The 15,457-nt window shown below is 41.2% G+C and overlaps 1 protein-coding gene across 2 annotated transcripts in view; it reads left to right on the forward strand.

Moving 5' to 3' along the window:
* The window catches only part of LOC139702318 (small integral membrane protein 36-like), an 81,693-nt gene that overhangs the window by 60,499 nt on the left and 5,737 nt on the right, over positions 1-15,457 (forward strand). The window contains exon 5 of one of the 2 annotated variants that reach the window (XR_011704915.1): positions 221-792. The exons of the other annotated variant lie outside the window; for it this stretch is intronic. The gene's annotated coding sequence lies outside the window, so the exon portion shown is untranslated. Of the gene's footprint in view, positions 1-220; positions 793-15,457 lie in introns of those variants that run through there. 2 annotated transcript variants of the gene reach the window in all.

The raw sequence follows: 15,457 nt of genomic DNA on the forward strand, positions 1-15,457 counted from the left end.
TCCTTCCTATACTTTCCAAGTCCTTTACATTCAAGGTGACTATGCTGGACTGGCTTCAGGTTACTGTTATTTCTGTACTTAGCAGTTCTTCACCTGGTGACAGTATGTCAGTGTAGGGAATGTGGGAGGCCAATCTCACACGTGATTTGAGTTACCTCCCTGGCTGGGTGAGAGGCGCTTAGATACAGCTGTGTCTGAGCCATTCCCCACCCTTTCCCAGGTCCGAGGGCTTGTCCGTGCAGAGGTGGGCCTGGCCACTGTCCTGAAGACCCAGTCGTCACCCCTGACCTTGGGATGCTGCCCCCTTAACCTTCATTGGATGGGATTTTCCCTGGGATTTTTTGTTCCCCAATAAAAGCCCACTCCCTGGCGTGTTCTCTCTCTCTCTCTCTCTCTCTCTCTCTCTCTCTCTCTCTCTCTCTCTCTCTCTCTCTCTCCCCTCTTCAGTAAACCTTGCCACTGCATTAGGTGGCTGGAGGCGGGAGCTAGGAGAAGCCCTCTCAGAGCTGGTGTTAAAGGTAATGAGAGTCTGTCTCTTTAATTAAAAACTCCCTAGTAATTTCTTATGAACCGAACCTTCTTTCATGAAGCCAGCGCTGGCCGCTTGGCAGAAGGGAACATGGTCACTGTAGAGCATACAATGAAGATGGCAAAGCTTGGAGCCTGGGTTCAAACCTGCCTCCTCCACTTAGCAGCTGTGTCACCATGGCTGTGTCAGCCAGCTCTTCGAGCCTCAGCCTGGTGACAGGCCTGGGCTATGTAAATGAGAGAGCACTTGAGACCTTGCTTGTCGCATGGCCATAGCGTTTATGACACTTGGGGTCATGATTCCCTGCCATGCTGCTCGTCAAGTTGTTTGACCTGAGTCCTCCAATCTGTAATACAAAGTTTGTGAAGGCTCATTAAAAAGCCAAGGTTCTTCCAAGTGCAGTGGCACACAACTGTAATCCCAGCGGCGTGGGCGGCCAAGGCAGGAGGATGGCGGGTTCAAAGCCAGCCTCAGCAACTTGGCAAGTCCCTATGCAACTTAGCACGACCCCGTCTCAAAAGGAAAATTTAAAAGGTCTGGGGATGTGACTCTGTGGTTAAGTGTCCCTGGGTTCAATCAAGCTGAGGTCAAGGTCCCTCAGCTTGGTGTCTCCACTCCCCAGAACACTGCTGGGCATCTTTCTCACGCCCTTTGTTCATTGTTGTTGACTAATCAACTTGTTACCCTGTTCATTCATTTACTGGCCTAATTTTGCATTATTATCTCCAGAGGTTTTGTGTGTGTGTGTGTGTGTGTGTGTGTGTGTGTGTATTAATCCTCCTCTCCCTGATCTCAGGGCAACTTACATGTTCCTTTGGTGATTTATTCAACCCTTCTTCCCATGAGGACCTGGGTAGAAATACAAAGAAACAAGCCCATCAGGCCCCGTGCCCTCTGGTCTTTGCTGCCTGACAGAAGGAAGAGGGGTCCCGGGTGACTTAGTCAATGAAGAAGGAGAAGGCACTGCAGGTGCTCTGCTAGAAGTCCACCCAGGGTCCAGGAGTCCACAGAGGTGCCACGTGTGCAGGAAGGGCTCAAGGAGCACTCGAATGATGTTGAATGGCCAGTTCCGTCTTAGACTTGGGCATCAAAGATAAGAGACTCTGACTGAAGGGTGAGTGGCCCCCACAGCCCTCTGGAGAGCAGGGCCTGGCACAGCCTCCCTGCCAGCGGTCACAAGGAGCACGGTTTCCACTCTGAATGATTAAATAGCTATAGCAAAGGTGAAGATAACCCCTCTTCTTTTTTTTTTTTCTGATTTTGACATTTATTTTTAATTTTGTTCTGATTATATCAGAAAAGTATACTTTCTCGTAGGCAAATGATGTGAAAATGATATTGAAAATCCTGCTATAGTTTGAATCTTGAAAGCTTCCCCAAAGCCTATGTGTTAAAGGCTTGGCCACCAGCCTGTGGCACCATTGGGAGGTGGTGGAACCTTTTCAAGAAAGGACCTGGTGGAGGGAAATTAGGTCACCGGGGGCATTCTGTTGATGGGCTGTTGGGTACCTGCTCCCATCCTCTTTCTCTCTTTGCTTCCTGGCCAATGAATGAACAGGCCTCCTCTGCCACACGCTACCACTGACACACTGTCCTATCACAGGCCTAATGCAATAGAACCAAGTTACCATGCACTGAAACCATGAGCCAAAATGTACCTTTTTTATTTATCAAGTTCATTTTCTCAGGTATTTTGTCACAGCAATTGACTAACACAACCTTTTTTCTTTTATGGTCAAGTAGTCATCTCTGCTTTTATAATGAAAATATAAAAGGAAGGGGTAAACACAGTAAATTCACAGTGTCTTCTAGGAATCTGCTATTTCTCTAGTGTGAGCTTCCCCTGGACTAATCTTCTTATTTCCCCTGTCATGGGAATGAATATACATATATATTCATCAATTGGGGAAAAAAATATCAGTGGACCACAAGAAAACAATGATAATAATAATAATTAATGTATGTTATTGAGAGACAGAAACATATGTTCAACCCATCTAATATTAAAGTTAAGAATATGAAATAGGGGCTGGGGTTGTGTCCCATCGGTAGTGCACTTGCCTAGCATGTGTAAGGCACCGAGTTCGATTCTCAGTACCACATATAAATGAATAAATAAATAACAAACGTCTATCAACAACTAAAAAAATTTAAAAAAAAAAAGAATATGAAATAAATATTCAAAAATTTTTAAATAAAAATATTTCCAATTATGTCTTTATTTTATATTAGAATCAATTGAAGAGGAAAATTAACAGAAGTGGAGAATAGAAAAATAAATTACAAGAGAAAAAAACAAATGATGATAATAGCAATCATAACCACTACAACAGATAAAGGGAACAAAAATAAAGACAGAAAGAAAAAAGGAAGAAAAGAAGGAAACAGAAAACACTCTAAGGTGAATTTGGAGTAAATCAAGCCTCTGGTTGATTTGATTTGGGGTTCATTGAATTCATGCTCTTTAAACAGAAACTACATTCTTAACACTTAAAATAATCTCTTCTGTAAATCATCTACTCTTGGAATCTTACAGAATATAGAGATATAAAAAATTAAGAATTTTACTGGCATCTTATTCATTTTCTGTTGCTATAACCGAGTACCACAGGCTGGATGGTTTATAAAGTACAGAGGTTCATTTAATTCACGGTTCTGGATGCTGAGAAGTCCAAGAACATGGTGCTGGTATGTGCTGTGGGCTTTCTGGCTGCATCATGGCACAGCAGAGGGCATCACATGGTGAGACAGAGTGAGCATGCCAGCTTGGGTCTCTCTTCCTCCTCTTATAAATCCTCTAATGGTAGGATAGGGGCCCCACCCACGTGACCTCATCTAATCCTAGGTACCCCAGTGGCCTCACCTCTAAATACCATTAATATATAAATTTGGGGATTAAGTTTCCAACATGAGCATCTGGGGAACACATTCAAACCATTGCAACCCGTGAGGAAATGAGCCCAGAAGAAATCATGATTTTCCCAGGGGTATCTGGCCTTAGAGCAGGGACTCATGCCCTGCCTTTTTCCTGTCTCTGCCCCCAGGCTCTCTCTACAACATGATCTCCTTAGCTCTCTGTATTTTAAACCTTCATGAATTATTTCTTATTTTTAATTAAAATTTCATTTCCTAATGGAACGATTAGTGGTGCGGCTGTGAGGTTCTAATGCGTTAGAAATATAGTATTAAAACCTGGTGGGATGGATTACCAGCTGGAACCGAGAAACCCCCTGGACCTTCGAGTACTCTGCCTGACGGGATTAGGACTCCCTTAGTTCACTTTATTTTAACCCATTACTCTCTCATCGCGAGCAATTTGTATCAAAGTGAATGCAGAATCGGGGCCTAATGTGAATCACAACTGTGGGAAGAACACACGCAGAACACTTCCAAGATGAAGGAAGTGAGGGGGGCGGGGAATGGAGATCCATCAGGAATTTTGCTAGGTACATTTTATTCACATTATCACTTAACTTTCACACTCCTCTCTGAGAGAAGCCGAGCAAAAACTAGTTTAAAGATAAGGACCTGAAAGCTCAGAGGTAAAGCTCATGCAAAGCTACACAGCTGGCCCACATGGGCGGGCAGGATTTGAACTCAGCTCTGGAGGTGTGGCCTTCTGCCCTATCTTTTTTGGGGGAGGGATATCAGGGATTGAACTCAGGGGCACTTGATCGCTTGAGCCACATCCCCAGTCCTATTTTGTATTTTATTTAGAGACAGGGTCTCACTGAGTTGCTTAGGGCCTTGCTTTTGCTGAGGCTGGCTTTGAACTCACGATCCCCCTGCCTCAGCCTCCTGAGCCACTGGGATTATAGGCATGTGCCACTGTGCCCGGCTATTAAAGGAAAGTGTCCCCTCTTGTTTGTTCTGCCTACCTGATATCTCTCTCTCTCTCTCTCTCTCTCTCTCTCTCTCTCTCTCTCTCTCTCTCTCCTCTTTTGCTAGAATTGCAATCTAATCCCTAGAGGGTTATTCAATGCATGTCTATTAAATGATCTTATGGACTTGCAGATTTTCTCCTCTGAAAAATATGGCTGTGGTTTTCCATTAGAGGAAAAAAAGTAATCTTTGAGATTTGGGCAGAACATTGTTCCCTGGTATTCCATAAGACACTGGGGTGGAGTGGACAAAGACTGGGCGGACAACCAGACAGGCCTGGCTCAAGTCCCCCTGGGTCAATACTGGTCTTAAGCTTCACGTACACTTAACTTCTGAACCTTTTCCTGTAATGAAAACGTGGATGTAATGTTAATGTCGATGAGGTTTGAAATAACATGCATAAGTATCTCAACATACAGTAAGATTTCAACAGAATGAAAGCCACTATTATTATGCCAGCAAATACGGTGACAATAAAGAGAGATGGCCTCACGGGAAGGCTCAGCCAATTCAGGTTATTTTGCAGGAGTGCTGAGGAGGGAGGGTTGAGAGGTTGGAGAGGGGGTCACATGCAGCAGAAATTTGGAAAGAAGAGAAAGCATCTGTTTTGGATTGAACTCTGCAACTCTCCCCTATTTATATGTTGAAGTCCTTCACCACAGCCCCTCAAAGGTGCCCTTGCTTGGAAATAGGGTCATTGCCGTTGTATGGGTGAAAATAAGGTCATGTGGGTGTCGGGAAGGGCCCTTATCCTATATGATTGGCATCCTTATAAAAGGGAATTTGAGCCCAGACATGCACTCAGAGCAAAGACCATATGAAGTCTGAAGTGATGTCACCACCATCCCAAGAACCAGAAGGTAGAAAAAGGGCGAGGAACGATCCTTTCCTTGCACTTTTGAAGGGAGCAATCCCTGCTGAAACCTTGATCTTGGGTTTCAGCCTCCAGAAGTGTGAGACAGTAAATTTCTCTTAAGTCACTCTGTTTGAGGCACTTGGTTAGGATGGCCCTAATGAACTAATAGAGTGCCTGAAGGGAATATTTAGGACACAGGATGGGATGCTTAACACCTCAAGCCTCTTCAAGGTCAGTTACTCCAATCTATGGGAAGAGACAGAGTCGGGGGTCTTGGGACCAGGAACAAGTCACAAAGTAAAACTATGGGCTTCCTGTGCAAAACTATTTGATTGAAGCAGAAAAAGCCCAGAACTAGCTCCAAATGATCCAAAGTCTCTCCAGATACCCCATGACTTCTGGAAAAGCCATCATGCAAGTATTAGGTACCTCACTGAATCCTCCTGAAAATGTGTAGGGGCAGAAACCATTATTCTTCTTTCAGAGACAGGGGAATTCCAGCTTCTCTTGCATAAACTTTTGGGATGGAATTCTTAGAGTCCAGAGACCCTGACTCATTTCTGACTCTGCCCCATGATTCCATAGCTGCCCAGAATCCATGCAGAGTCACAGAGTGATTCGTCAAGATGGATGTAGATCTGACACACTCTTGCCATTTGTCACTCCCTGGCTTTATTTTTGTGTTTTGAATGACACAGTCCTCTAGATGAAGGCCCAAACTCCCTGGGATTGAGAGGCCACCCAGTATTTCTCAGGAGTGTTGAGAACAGCTTCTTTCTCATGACTTCCCCTTTCCTGAGAACACTGGTGGTTGAGATATAGAAAGTACAAGAACATTTATAGCTACCTGTGTTGTAACACTTGATGTCAACTTTAACCTTCTCACGCTGTCAGTTCCAGATAAGGGCTTTGTGACACGAAGAGTAAGAAAGATCTTAGCTGTTCCATAATCTCTCAAGAGAGTGGGAAGTTGTCTGCACATTTTTTTTTAACTTGAGGTTTCTCTGCACCCGCCCGTTATTTAATTAAACCCCAACCATAGGCTGGGATCGGCTGGTTCTGTTTGGCACATCGCAGCCTGGTGGCCTCAACTACAATTGAGAGTTGATAAGCATACAGTATAAAGCTCGAGATACCTGCAGGATGGAGACTTTTTTTGGAAGCCCAAAATGCTGCAGGGAGAGAGAAAAGGTGCTGTTTGGAAAGAGGCCTTATAATCGCACAAGAGCAGTTCAGTGGAAATGTGGTAGTGGAATTTGGAATCTGGAACACCGACCAAATAGGATAAAAGCATTCCTATCATGGCAATTTACCAGCAAAAGTCTGTCACTGCAGGAGGAAGAAAAGCTGATATTGACAATCGAATTTGGGAGAAAAACTCACATGCAACAATCATGATACACATGCTCAGGAGGAAAATCAGAAGACCCAGAGAAGGAAATAATCGACGACTTACAAGATTTGACAAATCTCACCATCAAGAAGGTCTCCCTCTATGTAGCCTAGTTCTTTTCTGCTCTGGAACTTTACATTCATTTTCTCTCATTTACACCTTTTCTGGTTTCATTAAAAAAAAAAAAAAAAACACTGTTTAGTCAGTGATTTATCCAAACGTGTCTGGTAAAAGAATCCAGATTCAGATTAGATCAGAAGGTGTGATAAGATGTGGTTGGAAAGGTGGCTGAAAGCATACAGTCATAGCATACTGGTGAATCACCGTCTACTGTGCCCTGTGTTGCAAATCATCTGTTTTACCATTAAGAATGGCCCAAACTAGGGACTGGGATTGTGGCTCAGTGATAGAGCGCTTGCCTAGCATGTGTGAGGCACTTGGGTTAGATTCTCAGCACCACATATAAATAAGTGAATACAATAAAGGCCCATTAACAACTAAAAAAATATTTAAAAAAAATAAAAGAATTACCTAAGCTAATGAACGATGGACCTGTTTGTATACAGAAGGTGAGTTGAGGGTTATTCCCACCACAATGTCATTCTCAGTCCTGTGTACTCCAATTATGTCACTTGTGGAGCGCAGATACACTTGGAGGCACAGTTAATGTGGAAGGAACTGTATAGACCTACAGACCATTCTCCATCTATCTGACGAATACTTACAGAGCACCTACTTCCTGCACACCCAATGCCAGGGTCAGGGGATGCATCACTGCCCACAACAGATGTAAGCTCTGTCTTTATGAAATGTCCCAAGAGACAGCAAAAAACGTACTAAGCACTTTGCATACGTTGTCTGAAGGATCACTACTACCTGGAGAGGTAATGACATTTTCCCGATTTTATACATTTTAGGCAATTGAGGCTCCAAAGCTCAAAGAAACTATTTAAACCAGTGGCTCTAAATGGCTTTGAGCATCAGTCAAGAAAATTTTAATACTCACCCTGTGAGTGTCTACTTAAATAAATAAACAGTGTGCCTTTGTGCATTAGACAGACACACATACACATTATTTTAAATCATATGCATGTTATATAAATCTTTTTGTATGTCTAACTTTGGAGATCTGCCCTCTATCCCTCCACTGTATCAGCTCTGATTAGGTCTGTGACTAATGGGAATAATCTACCTCCAATCTTCTCCCACCTAACCAACCCCAGGTTTTATTCTGGAACCCTGTCTAAGAATTTGACGTAAGAAATAGATTCAAGTAAAAAATAATAATGTTCACGTGGGGAATAAATCTTTGTATTGCCAAGGATGGTTTGCAGAATTCCTGGATGACTATTTTACATGCAAAGGTAAGTTCTCCCTTTAGTTGATAAATCCGATTCATTTCCTTTGTGTTCTCTTTCCTGGCTGGATCTTAAGTACTTCAAGCAAAAGACTGTCTCATACATCTGTTTCAACCCCCCACAGTACCTAGTAAAGAACTAAACACATCACGAATTCTCCATCCTCCGGGGATGACTTTGTTTCTCATTGGAAAAAAAGAAAGATAGTTTACATCCATTGGAGAGCAAAAATTGCATCCCTGTAGAAACAAACTGCTGCCACTCACAGTAGGGAAGAGGCTGACATGCTTCAAGTGGGTACAGAAGGCTGGGGATGCAGCAGACAGGCTTACAATCAAGGAGGCCCATGAGAAGCAACCAAGGGTTCCATCTCAAACCCAGTCATTCTCCCTAGGGACACCAGTCCCCACTTGCTCATCTGCATATGCTAGAATTAATGAGTCACCTTCCAAGGTTCTTTCAGCTCTGACATGTTTGACCCAGCATCTTTTCTTTTTCCCTGATCTTTTCTGTCTCTTCCCACTTTGGCCTTCTAGAATTAAATATCTAGTGACGGGAGGATTTGTCTGAAAAACGGTAGCTGGGGCATTGTTGATCAGAGGGCGGCAGCAGGAAGCCTAATGGAGGGTTGAGTCCTTTCCTTCTCCGGGGTGCATGCACACACCCCATTTGCTAATGTGCTTTCCATCTGACATTTCAAGTAACTGTTCCCACGTTGGTGCTTCTTCAAGTCAAGCTCTGTTCTGCAGTCTTTGGAAGGAACGTAAACCGTGACAAATGGTCTCAGTTCAGGCATATGGTGGTGTGTTGATTTCCTAGTTGCTGGGGTGTATGGACACGCTTATTGTCCCCAAATGTAAAAATAATGAAATCACCACCATACGTGGAATGACGACGGCGATGGGAAACAGATTTGATGTATTGGCATTTTGGAGACGATCTTTAATTTTTAGTAGAATATTGCCTGTAATTTCTATCCTCAGTGAATTTCAATTGCATTCTCCCTAAAATTGTTTTTTTTTTTTTTTTTTTTAAAAAAAAGATGGCTAGGAATTCAAGTTTGCCTTATTGTTCTGGGTACATGAGTTAGAAATTATGCTTAGCTATGAAAATTTAAAAAAAAAAAAAAAAGCAGAATGCAGTGGTGAGTTTGTTCTCTCTCCTGCAGCCCAAGATTGGGAACAAAGTGGTTCAGCCAGAAACAGAGCCTCCAAGATGCCCCCAATATCCCAGGTACCTTTAATTCTGCTCCACCAGCTTTTCTTCATTCCTGCGGTAGTCTTCTCACTAAAAGTTGCTTCAAATCTTCAGTCTAAATTCCAGGCAAGGAGAGGAGTAGGAGGAAAAGCAAAGAGACACATGCTAGTTGAGTTAGCTGCAAGGCTCACCCACACTTCTATTTATATTTCATGGGCTAGAACTTAATTAACGTCTACATCTATCTAGAAGGAAGACTGAAAGAGGTGGATTTTTTGTTGGGGACATCAACATTTCAAATGAAACCAGGGTTCCATTGGAAAGGAAAAGGGAGAGAATGAGTTTGGAATGAGCAATCGCCCTAGTAGGATTGTTTCCCGCCCCTCCCCCCGACACCACCACCTCCACCACCTTCTAACACTTGTTGAGATAATCTTGAAAAATTCAGAGAAGGAAAGGATGATGTGAACTACTTGGAAGCCATCTCTAGTAGCATGCAATGTCATGGTTTGCTCATTTTTTCAATTAATATTTGAAGATGTTTTCTGATTGCATTTTTTTTTATCATAAAAGGAATGCCTATTCATTTGGAAAACTTTGAGGGAAAAAAAATACAGCAGAGTAGAGAGAAGAAAATAGAATTCACCCATAATCCCATTACCCAGATTGTACTACACTATTTTGTTGCATTTTCTGACATTCTTTATATATATATCTATATTGTGCATATTTATAATCACAGTGTATGTACCAGTTGGCACCTCTTGTTTTCACTTTCTGCATCGAATGAGTGAATTTGCATATGACCCTACCCAGTGTATCCCTGGCTCCTCATAACAGTATTCCAATCATGGTTAAATCTGTTTGGAATGTGCTTGAAGTAGGAGGGCATGAATAGCGTAGACTGATTTTTCTCCTGCACCATTTCTGGGAGACCATACGGCAGGGCTGGCTCACTTCTCACTTTCACTCCGAGACCATATTATATGCTCTCCTTTATGTATTTTTCCATCTCAAAAAATGTCAAGTGTACGAACCAAGAGTTAAAATTATTCTTGAGGGAACATGAGCTACCATGCTCATTCCCACCATATGCCTCACATGGTGGATTTTGTTCTGTCTTATAAATTCATTGGATGTCATGACTTTTTAAGAAAGAGTCCTCATGCATGCCTCAGCAGTCCAAACCCCTAATGAAACAGCAAAGAGAAGAGAAAAACGCCCTGCTCAAGTCATACTGTCATGGACAGTGCCACACCTAGGCCGCTGAGATCTTTTCTACTGATTTCCCCCTCTACTTCAGATGCTTTTGATGATGAAACTATCAGGGAAACTTCAAAGATGTTATGTCTCCTTGAAAATATAATTCATAAGATTTCCCAGGATTCCCACCCCCCAACGGTAGCCAGTTACTAATGGCATTAACTAATTCCTGACATTAACTAAATAGAGATTCATAACTTGCTCAGGGTAGCTTAATCAGATTACCATTTCTATTTAGCGTAGTTGATCTTTCGGAGAAAATATACATTCTGTAGAAAACATTTTTTTCCCTCCTTTCCATATTTACTTGCTACAAGTTCAGACCTTTGCTAAATGCCAGGAGTTGTGCTATGGCTTTACAAAATTTACAGCCTGGTTAGAAGATGAGAAAGACACATGAACCAATGTGGTGTGTTCACATATTGGAATGCCAGGCACCTGTGAAAAGCAAGGAGGTGAATCTACACAGACTGCTATGGAAACTGCTATGGAAAGAAGACCCTGATGTACTCTTAGAAGAAAATGGAGGTTTCATAAGAGTTTGATGGTGTCTGTAATATCTCTTCCGTGTTTTAATAAAAAGTACATTCCCACACTTAGATGTTTTTTTATGTGCATAGAAAACATCTAGAGAAGCACAGACAAGGCTTTGAACAGTGACAATTGTCAACAGTGGAATTTGAAAATGATAGAAATAACTTTTTTTTTTTTTTTACTTTTTCATTTACATTCTGTTTTTTAAGTATAATCATGAATTGCACTTTCTCTGTCCTACATTTTGAATAATCATAGTATCTGCCAGAGTTGTTGTGACAGCTAAATCAGATGCTGCAAATGAAATGCTTAGACCTTTGCCAGGAACATGCTAAGTGCTCAGTGTATATTAACCAGTACGATGCCCACGATGATGGCGATGATGACAATGATGATGACGATGGTGGCAATGATGTAGGACAATGGGTTTTTCCACCCTACTGCTGAGCATATACACTCACACAAGTTATTTATAGGGCAATTGACATGCATCAAAAGCCTTTAAAAATTGAAAATATTTGGCCCAGCAGTTTCTCCTCTGGGAAAAAAAAAATCGAATGCACATATAAGAAGTACATAAAAAATAAAGAAAGAATGAAACATTGGTGACAAGCTAAATGTTCAAAATGAGAATCGTTTAAATGTTTGGCGTATCTTTACACTGAAATAGTATGCATTCATTGTAGCAATGAATTAATGGACATTTTAATATGAGGATCATACACCATTAAGGGAAGTAAAGGTAATTTCTGAATAGTATATATGATTCCATAATAGTAAAAATATATATGTAAAATACATATGCATATTTCTGTATGTCTGGAAACACAAGCAACAAAATTGCATGAACAATATGGAACCCTGGGCAACTGTGATATTTTTTTCTTTAGAGTTAGGCATAATTTCCAGTTTTTCTATGATGAATTTCCATTGCTGGGCAAGTGTTTAAAGGAAGGCAAAGGGCCTTTGGGGAGCATTTCTTAATACAGTCTCCATGCCAACCTACTAGTTACGACACCTCTGTCTGGAGCTATCAGAGTGCAAGTAATTCCAGCCACCAGGGAGAAGTGGGCAAGTTCTTTTGGTCTCCAGTGCAGACTCAGTGGACATGGGGCTAGTGTCCTGGCCTGACTCTGGATACTGACTTTTGGATGTTGGTGAAGAGCCAAGGTGGACTCTATTGGACCATGTCATTGTAATCAGCCAACCCCAAAGTGTTCAATTTCTGAGTAAAGATAAGAGTTGAGGGGAAATAAGCATAGCTTCTTACTTCACCTCCCTGGTAACTTTATCTCAGAGCAGCGAAAGCCTTGTTTGAATCTGCCCAGATTCCAGATGACCTTTAGGCTTCTTGCAACCACTTGCCTCAGAAGAGCCAAAGGCTGACAGCACTACTTAGCAGCAAGGGGTGTCAGCCCTGCCTCTCCTGATTTCTCAAGGAAGCAGAACTGGAGACTTGACTTAGCTGCTTGCTGTTTTCCGTGATGTCTGTCTAAGCCCTCCTGCGTGATACCACCTGCGGGAAGAGGGAAAAGCCCCAGGGAGCTAAACTGGATGGAGCGAGGCACCCACAAGGACTGACCCAGGCCTCATTTCTTGCGATTCCCCACCCACCTGAAATACCCCTCAATTCTGGTATTTCGTATTTGGGGTTTCTTCCATTGACTTTACCCCACCCCCACCCCTTTTTTTTTTTTTTTTTTTTTGCCTCTTAGATTTTTGCAGGGAACTTCAGGGCTCAGCTGAGATCCTCTTTCTCAGTGCAATCTCTCCTGACACCTCACCTTCCTCACCACTCTGGGATCCTGACCTGTGACCACACAGCAACCTCTACTAAACTCCATAGGGACTATATTGGAATCACCTGCTTCTAGTCTCTGTTCTCCAGCTCTGGCATAAGTTCCTTAAGAACAGAGGCCGTGGCTTCCTGACCTCTGTGTTCTCTATGCCCAGCCGACAGCATGTGTTTAATACACGTTTGTCAAATAAGTAAATGAACAAGCACATCCATCAGTCAATTTGCTCTAACTTGGTGGCAAATTATCTTCTGTCTAGAAGGTGAAGAATTCTGAAACTTTGAAGGAGCTGCTATTAGTTATTCTCATCTTAGTGTGAATTGGTTTGTTTGATTGGACTGCTTTCCTATTCGTGCTAAACAAAAGAATATGAAACCGAGATGGAATCTTGGTGCAGTTTGGATTCACATTTCCCTGATGGCTAAAGTTGTTGGACATTTTCTCATAGAATTGTTGGCCATTTGTATTTCTTCTTTTGAGAAAAGTTTGCTCAGTTCATTTGCTCATTTTATTGATTGGGTTATTTGTTGTTTCTTAATGTAGAGTTTTTTGAGTTCTTATAATTTCTGATATTAGTCCTAGTTTGGAAGAGTAGCTGGTAAAGATTTTCTCCCTTTCTGTAATCTATCTATTCACTCTGTTCACTGTTACCTTTGCTGTGCAGAAGCTTTTTAATTTGATGCCTTCTCATTTATTTGCTCTTTGTTTATTTCCTGAGCCACGACAGTCTTATTCAGGAAGTCTTTGCCTGTGTCTGTTTGTTAAAGAGTTTCCCTGTGGGTTTTTTTTTTTTTTTTTTTTATTCTAATACCAGGAAAGTTTCTGATCTGACATTTAAATCTTTGATATACTTTGAGTTTACTTCTATACAGGGTGATAAGGATCTAGTTTCATTCTTCTATATATGGATATCCAGTTTTCTTCGCACTACTTGTTAAAGAAGCTTTTTTTTTTCTCCAATGTGTGTTTTGGGGAATTTTGTCCAGATTGAGATTATTATAGCTTTGCGGTTTGTCTTTGTTTCTTCTATTCTGTTCCATGGGTCTGCATGTCTGCTTTTATGCACACACTATTCTGTATAATTAATAGGCATCAACAAAAAATAATCAAAAATAAAAAAGAATGAGAAATTAATACTTGACTTGGAGATTAGAATGGAGAAAGATAAGTTCACTTGGGTTAGAGGATTGGGTACAGTATGTTGAAAATGTCAGCCCTATCCTTTTGAAGTGTGGCCAGGACAAGCTATATCAAAATCAACTGAATGTTTATTAAAAGTACAACTTCCAAAATTTCCAAACTATCAAAATCTAGTGAAATGGGCATCTGGATCTCCATTTGAATTATCATCTCCCAGCCAATTGTTATGAGAGGGATCAGGAAAACATAAAGTCACTAAACATTTGGGGTTTTGAAGAAATCAAAATGAAAGTAGGAGCCTAGAAAGACCAAGAGAAAAATGGCCCAAAGTAAACCACACGTGTTCTAAAATTTTGCCTAAAGCTGTCCGTAGAAGAAAGCTCTTTTTCTCCTGTTTCTCTGTCCCATAATTCATTGTCCTATGTCACATGGAAATTTATATGACTCTACTCAAAGGAGTTAACATCCAAATATAAAATAGTAGAAAAAACAAGAATGCTAGATGCTAGAAATACACTGCACAGTTCAGTCTCCAGTTTCTCGACCACTTGAGAAGTGACCTAGGGTAATTCCTTAATGTGTCTGTGCTTTAGTGTCCTCAAAGGTGAAATGGCAGTGATAATAATAGCTATCTAGAGTAAAAGTACACATAATGTACTTGGAACTGCATGTAACAAGTACAATGTGTATTAGATATTTAACATTACTCTATAAATTATAGGTTAAAAAGTTAATTGTGCTCTAAGACCAACATCCATGGCATACACTGATTTTTAGGAGGTCTTTTTTTTCTGATTTAGCTTCTCATTTGTATTATGAACATTTTCAAATGGACCAAGTAGAGAAAATGGTAGACACTCTCCATAAAATGATCACCCAAATGCAATAGTTTATCAAGATATGGCCATACTAACCTTACCTACTTTTCATAAAACAATATTTTAAAAATCACATCATGTCATTTTATCACCTGTGGATTTCATTGTGCATCTTGACAAAGTATAGAGACCTGCTTACATGATCTTAACATTCTTCCTCTATCTACAAAGTGAGGATTCCTTGGAATCTCTAGAATCCAGTCAATAGTGGCCTAGTTTCCTAGTGGTTGGAGTCAGAATCCAAATCAGTTCTACTCATTACATTTGGTTCTAATTTTTCTCAAACCTCTTCATCTAAAACAGTCTCTTCCTTTTTCTCACTTATTGCAGGAACCAGGCCAAAGGTCCATTAGAATGAAACACATTCTTATGACTGGGGCAGTCTAGGTTTATAACTTTATCCCAGTACAATTATGAATAGCACCCTTTCTTTCTTAGTCATGCTACATATTTGTGGTTTGTCCGTGTGTTTCATTGTTTGCTCTAATTTATTCTTCTATCTGCTTATATTTCCTGTACACTGATGTTAAAGACTGGATTCAGGCTTACATACTTTTTGGCAAAATTTTTTCATCAATGTTCCTGTTTGGTATATGTCACCCCATGTCAGGAGGTGTGCAGTGTCCTGTTG

This window comes from Marmota flaviventris, chromosome 17 (assembly GCF_047511675.1).
Source record: "Marmota flaviventris isolate mMarFla1 chromosome 17, mMarFla1.hap1, whole genome shotgun sequence".
Lineage (NCBI taxonomy): Eukaryota > Metazoa > Chordata > Mammalia > Rodentia > Sciuridae > Marmota > Marmota flaviventris.